The sequence below is a fragment of the Alligator sinensis genome, unplaced genomic scaffold (genome assembly GCF_000455745.1).
Source record: "Alligator sinensis unplaced genomic scaffold, ASM45574v1 scaffold692_1, whole genome shotgun sequence".
NCBI classification, from domain to species: domain Eukaryota; kingdom Metazoa; phylum Chordata; order Crocodylia; family Alligatoridae; genus Alligator; species Alligator sinensis.
In genome coordinates, this window is record NW_005842238.1 from 166,884 (window position 1) to 176,420 (window position 9,537).

At 48.6% G+C, this 9,537-nt stretch overlaps 1 protein-coding gene across 1 annotated transcript in view; it reads right to left on the reverse strand.

Annotated features, from left to right (window-relative positions):
* Positions 1 to 9,537, reverse strand: part of NOS1 (nitric oxide synthase 1) — a 163,148-nt gene that overhangs the window by 146,298 nt on the left and 7,313 nt on the right. The gene's annotated exons all lie outside the window — the stretch shown is intronic.

Here is a 9,537-nt window from a genome sequence, read left to right on the forward strand (position 1 = left end):
CAGGAAGGTTTAACCCCTGACTCTAAGAATACCCAAGCCCAGAAGTTTCGCCCCACTCTTTAGTAAGATGTTAAGCTGCCTTACAGTTTGAAAGGTACAACATAGCTATTCATTTTCCATAGCATTTGGGATATGACTACACCTGGCTCAGGAGAGTTCATCCTGGGGCAGACAGGACTTATCTCTTGGCAGCCTGCCTAGGGGCTCTCAGAGCACAGCACAGACTCAGATTCTGGAGGCCTCTTCTGGTTGTGCAGTCAACTTAGGTGATATCCTGTGGGGTCCCCAGATTCATCCTAGTGTCCATACACCATCCCCTGGCTTGTACCCCCCCCAATCTTTGCCAAGGAACCCCACTGGAGTTCTTCAGTGCTCTAGCACTTTATAGCTACTGGACAGGCTGGGGGGAGAGTAGGGAGCGGGGGGGTGGGCAGCAGCCTGATGTTAAATAAAGCAGCCTAAAGGCTGGAGGTCCAATGCCTTTTCATATTTGTTCTCTCTCCGTGGCCAATAGAGCCTTGTTTTAAAAGGAGAAAGAGGGTCATGGGGAAGAGCCTCAGAAACAATAAGGAAAAGGAAGAGTTGCCTCTTAGTGCCAGCCCTCATCCCACCACCCTAACACTCTACCAAGTTGCTTCTTTGCTAGTCTAGTCTTAGGCCTCTGTGAGAAAGTCCTTCAGATTTAAATAGGGATGAAGCTGATAGGGTTCTAGATAGGACCATAAACAATGGTGGGGCAGAACCTGGACCACATTAAATCTTATTTGCCCAGGGCTAGCTACCCAAAGCCAATTCTAAGCCTCACTAATATGCCTTCCTACTTCACAAAGTAGCAAATTTCTGAGGACCATCCTTGTACTTCAGAGGGTGAAGAGAGGTGGGACAGGGGGCATCTCTGGGGCCAGTCACAATGTCAGCTCACCCACCTGCCTAGGGCAGTTTGCCCTAATTCACCCACCACACCTTGACGCATCAAAGAAAACAGTTGGAAAAATGTGGCAGGCTGCCCATTTAATGCCCTGATCGAAAGGGCATAATACATGGCTCTGACCTCCCCTTTACCATGCCCCATGCCTTGGCAGATGGCATCCAAAAATCTCTTCCACTATTACTCCCCTAGCCCCATTGCTGGACTGCACTCTCCCTCTGGCCCAACTTGGCCTCAGGCATCCTTAGACATGCCTGGGCCACATGCCCCCTCACTGGGGCCTCTACTCCCACACGCACTCTGGGCTCCTTGCCTCTCCTTAGGCTCTTGGCCCATCACGCTCCACCCCCTCACTGGAGCTCCAGGGCTTTACACCCCTTGGGCCTCAGGTGTCTGTCGACATGCCTGGACCCCACTCTTGACCTATGGCCCACTCAGGCCTCAGGCATCTGTGGATGTACCTGTACCCTACTCTCCCTTTTATCAGGCCTTGGGCCTCCTGGCCCCTGTGCTGTTGCCCAAGCCTGGTGCGTTTCTGTCAGGACATGCTCCCTTAGCCATTGCCCTCCACAGGGTCACCCACAAGGCAGTGGAGGCTGAGGCTTTCCAATGTCCCATACTCGCCTTTCACCAGGGAGGCACTGGTGTGGCATTTCCTGGAGACTGCCCCTCCACAGACAGCTCCACCACACCATCCAACACCAACAGGGTGTAGTTTTAGGTCACTCCCCAGGACCAGTGAGAGCCCGTCCGCCCTGGTCTTTTGTTACCTCACCCGGCTCCACAATGCTCTTCCTTCTGGGCTGCTCATTCCTGGGCACTATTACAGCCTCCACCACATCATCCGATTCTCTGCTGCTGGCCTCTTCTCTCCCTCAGGCCCCTTGCAGGATACCTCCCATCAGGAGGCTGAGCCTCAACCTCCGTCATACCAGCGTGCTGGCCAGCTGACCATTTATTCTCTTTTGGCAGTGATGCCCCACCCCCAATTAAGGGGATCTTCAGCCTCTTTTAGGCTTTGGCCCTGCCTCCAGGCCAGTAGGGTAGCTCTCCACAGTCGTGGCCCGCCCCTCACAGTGGGATTCGGCCTATCGGCCGTGGCTCCCTTGCTTTGACCAGCTGAGGCTCAAAGGGTCAGTCTGGCAGCTGCTGTCCTTCCTACTCAGCCGGGGTCCCCCCTGTGCCCCACCATGAAGCCATGAGCCCACACCGGGCTTGCCTAGAGCCCCAGAAGTCTTATACCCAGCAGCCTATTACACCATTGGGCTCATCCAAGCCCCTGACCCAAGTCACTGCCAGTTCTAATCAGGGGCTTGCCTAGCCCCTCTGCAGGCCCACACTCTCCAAGCCCCCTTCCCAGGCTGACCTGTGCCTTCTCTAAGCCTAGGTGCACATGGCTTCTCCTCAGCCCCAACCCTACAGCCACTTCCTTGGGGCTTGGGACCCCACTGGGTCCCAGGAACCTCCTGCTTCCCCACAGATCCTACCCTTGACCTCCAGAACGGTCCTGGGAGCAGAAGAGCTCCAGCTGGGCGATGTTATCTCGGCGGCATCCTTGCAGCAACTGCCCGCCCTGCTTCTCAGGGCTTGCTCTTATACTGAGGCTGCTCAACCCTGCTCCAATCAGGTGGCCTCCTGGCTGTCATGTGACCACCTGATTGGCTCTGCAGTCACCTGCAGGCTGCCACACAGCCTGCTCAAGTCCTTAAGGTGGCAAGCACCCAAAGGTGCGCCGCCACAAGGGGGCTATACCAAATAGAGCAATCTCTCCTGCTAAGTGTCAACAGTTAGCTTCAGCTGTTCCTGACCCTATGAGAACCCCAGAAAAATTCAACTAAACTTTTGTAGTAGAGAGAAACATTACGTCCAACAGATGGGTGTGGGCGAGCAAGGTTCTCATTTTATCTGACCCTTCGTTCACCTGACTGACTTCACCTTCCTTCACGCCCCCTACTTTCATGTGGCTCTGCACTTCCTGGACTATGCTGGGAAGAGGAAGTTCTGAAGTACTGTGAGAAAGTTTAGGATTAATGTACTGTACAATCTCTTCCAAGTTAGCTTTTGTCAAGGTGACTTTCCATTGTCTGGGCCCTCTGTAGCAGAGAAAAATCCAATTTATCACTTCAATGGTAATTTAAGGATCATAGCCCTAGTATAGCTCATGCCCAGAGCATTATGGGAATATTTGGTTAGCTTGATAGAGGTGGAGAGACTGTACGTGTTGTGGGGGGAAGAGGTTAGAATTAAGTGCCAGATAAGCACTACCAGACAGCACTAGGAAAACCATCCTCTTACTATTATTTGGTACTGATGGGAGAGGCAGAAGATGAAATGGCAGTAGACACAAATGGTCCTACAGTGAAAAGACAATGCACTGTAGAGTAATAGGAGGGAGCACAAATGGAAAGCCTATGTACATAGGCTTTTAGAGGCAAGCTGCAGAGATGACCAAGGTTTAAAGCAAGCCAGATGGACCCAAAGAGGGACCATGCAAAGGCAGTCACATATATACAGATGCTCTCTATGGTTTTATTTTCCTTTCTCCACAAGTACTCTTCATGTTTTGTAGTGTGCTTTCCTGAAACTTCTGTACAAAAAGATTAAATAAATAAATAAAAAAAACCCAAGAGTATAATGTCTTTGGAATAAGACAAGTGCAACTAAATGCTTAACCTTCCTGTACAGGAGGCAACCTACAATCCACTATTTCATCCAATGGCATGTTAATAAACTATACTGAACATAATGATATACACCAGTGTCTCCTATTCCTTCCCCAGCATGATTTAGAGGGCAGAGGGAAACCAAATTATTTCACGAAGGTCAGAGACATAAACTTCTAACAATATTAAGATAAATTGATATGCCCCTCCAAACACAGGGCAAGGAAAGAAATTACTAAGCCAGAAAAGATAAGTTAACAGCGTGCACAGAACAGGACTCCCCATGTATAAAACTTGCCCATACTGTAGATAGAAGATATAAACAGATTTTGGTGACCATCACAGGGATACTGAAGTGACCCCCATTAGAGATGAGAGAATATGCAATCCTTCAGGAAAAGTTTTACAAGCTCCATTAGATCTAGAATCCAGAGCTTGGCTGAAAGTTTAAATAGCCTTTATCCCAGTGCTTCTCTTCTGGACTGGGCATCCCCAGGAAAATGCCAGCTCCTAGCTTTCACTCATTTTCTTACTAAATGATAGAGCAATATTTTTGTTGCAAAGACCTCAGAAAGACCATAAGAGGAAATTATGTTTTCACCACTCTGGATTCCTATTTGAAAACTCTGGGTTTATCTTGTGAATCATGTGTAGGTGTTTGCACACCTAATAGTGCTAATATTGTGTGCCACCCTATGGCACCCTTCCAATAATCTCCTGACACCCCAAGTTGAGAATCACTCTTATCCTCTCATTTGCTCCCTGGTGAGAGGCCTTATCCTTTTGCACTCCTTTACCCTGCATTTCAGGAAACATTTTAACTGGTCAGTTACCAACAGGTGTTTGAAATTGCTGGAGCATGCTCCAACCCCCATGTGAACCCTACTCAGGAAGTCTAATAAGATTCCTTCCAACCACTATGGAGCTAGACATGTATAAAACATAAGAAAAAACACACCCCTGATTTCCTTGAATAGTTTTATTCTTGGATATTGATTCAAGCTCTCCTTACTGAGCGTCTCTAAAGGGATGCAGAAATAATAAAAGTTAACTAACTTTTTGACCAAGTGAAATAGTTTCTGATATAAGAGCACAAGCACCTCATTTTATCAGACCTTTCACCAGCTGTTCATTGGGCCTACTCTATCCAATTTAGAACAAGGACTTGAGCAGAGGTCTGCTATGTATAATAAGCAAGTGCCATAGTTACTGGACTATTAGAGAAACAGCAGAATAGCCATCTCCTTATATAATCACTCCTGGGCCCAAGGAACCTTCCTAATGAAAGTGTCTAAGTTTATACTAAGTTTGTATAGCTGCTGCACGCTTATTTGACTGTGTTGCTGGAGGACCTAACAAGTCCTTAGAGACAACAACACTAAGTAGCAAATCACGGAATACCCTGGGGCAAAGTCTTAGTTCCAATGGTTTCATCAAAGATTCCTAGTTATAAACAAATGGCTATTTTAACCAATTAAGGAGCATAAACCTCCTGAAGACACACAAGGAGCTCACTTGTCCTTCACATGGCAACAAAATTTCATTCAGACTTTATCTCCAGGGCTCAGTCAAGAGATAACAAATTTGTGTACGCATCTCGTTTTGTATTGATTTTTTTTTTCCACCCATGAAGAAAGGGAAGGAGACAGGTGCTGCAGCTTCCAAACCACCATTGGCACAGTTGCTTGCTCTTGCAAAGTCAAACCAGGCAAAGGAATTAGCATGCATCCCAGAGCTACTGCATTAATTAAATCATTTGCTCCTTGATAGAATTGTTGTTGGGTTCCTCCAAGGTCTCCCGTTTCCTCTACCCTGATCTGATCATCCTTGGTGTTCAATCAGCAAAAGAGCTATTTTAGCATTCTAATTAGCTTTGCATTGGGTAGCAATGGTCTGGGAGTCAAAGTTGTCACGTGGTGTCTAAAACAGGTACCATTCTGCTGGAAAGCAAAGTCAGGTGTGATCAGAGATGGACGCAGTAGGACAAGCCTGTTTGCTGCCAAGTGTCATATGGGGAGGTAAATAACACTGAGAAGCAAAGAGACTCAACACAGATGGAAAGTTGCTCGCTAACTTGGCTGAAAGTGAGCAATGCTTGTAGGAGTTTTCAATTTGGTTCTCAAGAATAGCCTTGCCCTTAAGCCGAACTCCCAGCGGCGAAGTCCCCTGTGGTTCAGTGGTATAGGGTTCTTGTCTGCCACACAGGAGACCTGGATTCAATTCCTGGATGCTCATACAACTACAGCCATGGAGGCACCAAGTGTCTGGACTCAGATCTGGCCTTTGGATTCTCTCTCAATGGCCTTAAAGGGTGGATGGAAAGTCTGAGCAGGCTCTCCTCTTCCATGATCCTGTCTAGGCATATGCCTCAAAGGTCTGGGTGACCTCTAATGCATCCTTCCAAATCATGGTGTATCAATGGTTGCCAAAACAACCATGTGCCTTCAAGCACCTGGCTATCACTGGGTTCAATCTGCTACAGGCTTTCTGTGTGGCCTTGGACAGGACACCAGGGCACAGATTCCCATTTGTCCTGTGCTTTGGTAGGCCACTGTAAGGCAGGTATTAATTGTTATATGTTAGCAATTACACAAGGAGCAGGGTACTGAAGAGTCCGACATGTACCCTCCATAAGAATTACCATCCCCCCAGGTCTATTTCAGCCTTCTAGATTGCAGGTTGTGGAGCAGGGACTCTCTCTCACTACATTTGTTAAGTCCCCGAGGTTGACTACAACAACCCAATATGTTTTAGCCATCACTTGTCACACTACATAATTCATCTTCTTTAAAAAACAAACCCCTACATCAGTAACCTGTGTCCTAAACGCAACCTATTTTCCTTGTCAAAGAACAGCCTGAGCTACAAGCAGCGCCTTGGTCCTGGACATGCAATCTAGAATCAACAGCTCCTCCCTCCTGCCTGCCTAGAGTCATTAACATCAGGTCACTGCACAAGGCCATGCTGGATCCAGCTGTGACAAAACCCTGGGGTGTCAGGGTGTACCCAAAGATGTGCCCTGGGTGTGTATAAGCTTACTGGCCCTCCTCTCTGCTGAATGGGTATGATCAGGTTGTCAAATTTGCCCAGAAATCACAATGTACCACAAACACTTCAGTAAAGTAACAGAAAAATAGAAGATTTTATTAAAATAGATTCATAGACATTAGGGGCTGGAAGGGATCTCAAGAGATTGAGTCCAGCCCCCTGCCTTAAAAGGAACGATAAATGGTCTAAAACAGAAAAAGTGATCAAATGCTTTGACCACAAATCATGATAAAACAAAACTGACAAAATCGTTGCCCTGAATTCAGACCACTACCTCTAGCCCTCATAAAAATTCTTGTGGAAACCAGTGTGTCAGGGTCAAGCTCCCTCACAGCTAGCTCCCTCAACTGGGGACCTCCATTCCCCCTCCTCTCACCAGGAGCCCCCTTTCTAATGGTCACTACTTCCAGAACAGTTCACAGAGTCTTCCCACATCAACCTGACTTCAGAGAATCCTCCAGAGTGGTTCTGCCTGTGGATCTGTGACACCAGTCACAACCAAAACTTTTATTGGGCCAGATTTCTGCCCCCAAGACCATCACATCATTTTACCAACTCATGGGGGCAGGACTGGGGTAAATCCTACCTGCACTGTTATCTTAGGGGAAAAGGCACCAGTTAAACATAAAAGCTTGAAGCTTTTTATTAGGTTTTACCTCTAAAGAAGTTCAAGATGAATCTTTACAGCATGTTTTATATAGCTGCAAACTTCCCCTAGACTAAGTCTCTCTCCTCAGCCCCAGTATCAGTATCAGAGAGGGAGACACCATTGGGGTGGCTTGTTATTTGGAACACGTTATCCATTCTTGAGATAAGACAGGTGAAGCCAAGCTCTATATTTTCAAATTTGTGGCCATTCTCTTGCCCTGCTTACCTGCGAATTGAAGGGAAAAGATGATTCAGTCTGTTCATATACTACATAATGAAAGAGATGAATGGAAAAAAACAGGGAGGGAGCTGAGGAGGGTGAAACAGTTGATTTAAAGCAAGTAATTTTCTTAATTAAATGCAGGCATTTTCAGCAGAAAGTGCTGAACTCCGAGACAGGTGAAAAGATCTGACGCAACTCCTCTCACCCCAGTCCACGTAAGTGGGCAGCAGTGTAACCTTACCATGGTCTAACTCACAATCTTGACATGTTCTTGTGCAACTGAACGGGCCCCAGGAGGGCAGGCTGGGAAGGGAATGGGCAGCGTTGGCTGACTTCATGCAGTTCTGACCGAGCCGCTTGACTTCCTAGTGCCACAGATTCCCCCTCCATAAGAGACTAGTGCTACTTGATGAACTTTTTAAAGTTCTTTGAAATCTAAGATGTTAAATAAGAACTAGGCACTGTTAAAGAAACATCCAGAGTGGATTAATCCATAAAGACACATTTGATTTACATAAAAGAGGCTCAAGAAATTAACATTGGACAATTACACAGACAAGGACAATTGTGGAACCAACACAGCAATTGCTTTCCCAACTTTGGTGCCATCACTGGAGGGGGTGGGAAGCGAGGCACAAGCATGGCCCCCTCCCCTCAGGAATCTCTGCCACCGTAGGGGCAACCACTGTCTGGCCCTAGGAACCCTGCACAGTCCCATGCTCCATAATGTATCTGGGAAGCTGGGGGAGTTGAATGACACCCCCCTAGGAGGCTTTGTATGGGAGTCACAGCCCTGCCCCCAGGGATGGGGGGCAGCAAACAGGACATGGGAAGCAGCTCTCAGCTCATACCACTCACTGCCTCTGCGGCAGCAGCACAAGCTTGTGCTGTCACAGTAGCAGCAGCTGCTGTTCGAGTTAAGAGAGTGAACACCCCCGGGATGCAAGAATCCTCTCTCTCCCCAGTAGTCAGCATTCCCCGTCTCCCCTTCCAACCCCCACCCCTTCCACACACACCCGAGGTGCTGAAAAAAGCAAAAAAACCCAAAAAAACCTCATTAACCTCTGCGGAGGTTACACCATGTTGTACATTCTGCCATTTCCCCTACTCTACATCTGGATTCTCTCGGTGGGGCCACCAGTCACTTCTGTGCCCCCCCAGATTTGTGCAGGCATGGGGCTGCAGCCTGGCTGGACCAGCACAGGTAGGAGCCACCTCCCTGGCTCAGCAGGTGGTCCCAGCATGGGAGGATGGAGCAGGGTAGCCAGACTAGTTGCCTGCAGCTGGGCCATGGCAGCAGGGTATTCACAGCCCACCCTGCAAGCGGCTGGCTGTGGAAGAAGGGAAAAATAGGTCTTCCCCCCCCCCCACATTTGTTATTACTCGTGCTGCAAGCAAAAGCTGGAGCAGGGGTCCTGGCAGCAGCAACTAGTCTCACTGCCCCGGTCCACCGTCCCATGCTGGGACCCACCCACTAAGCCATGGAGGCAGCTCCTGCCTGTGCTGGTCCAGCCAGCTGCAGCCACATACACACACAAGTTTTGGGGGGGGCGGGGGAGGGGGAGAGTTGCATGCCCCCCCCCCCCCCAATCCCTCCCTGCCCCATGCCCTTACTGCCTGGGGGCAGCAGGCTGGGATTGAGGGCCACCAGCAGGGCTGGGGGTTGGGAGTGAGCAGCCCTGACAGAGCCAGGGAGCTGTGGGTCAGGACTGGTCACTGATGTTTACAAATGGGTCCTGGTACAAAAAAGGTTGAGAACCACTGGTATAAAGGGTGGGCTAGCGAGAGCAACTCCTGCTCTCCCATCCATGTAACACGTGCAAGAGGGCCTATCAATCACAATGCCTCTGGCAGCTGACAGCCCCCTGCCAGTGTCCCTAAGGAATCCCAGCACCTCAAAGTGTCAGCAATCACTTCTGCCTAGATTTTTAAAAGGGAAAGTACTGCAAGGCCTCAGCACTGTTTGCTTTCCTTCAGTGCCAGTTTCCTCACACAGGCTGTGCAGGCTTCTCAGAAAGCCATGTGTA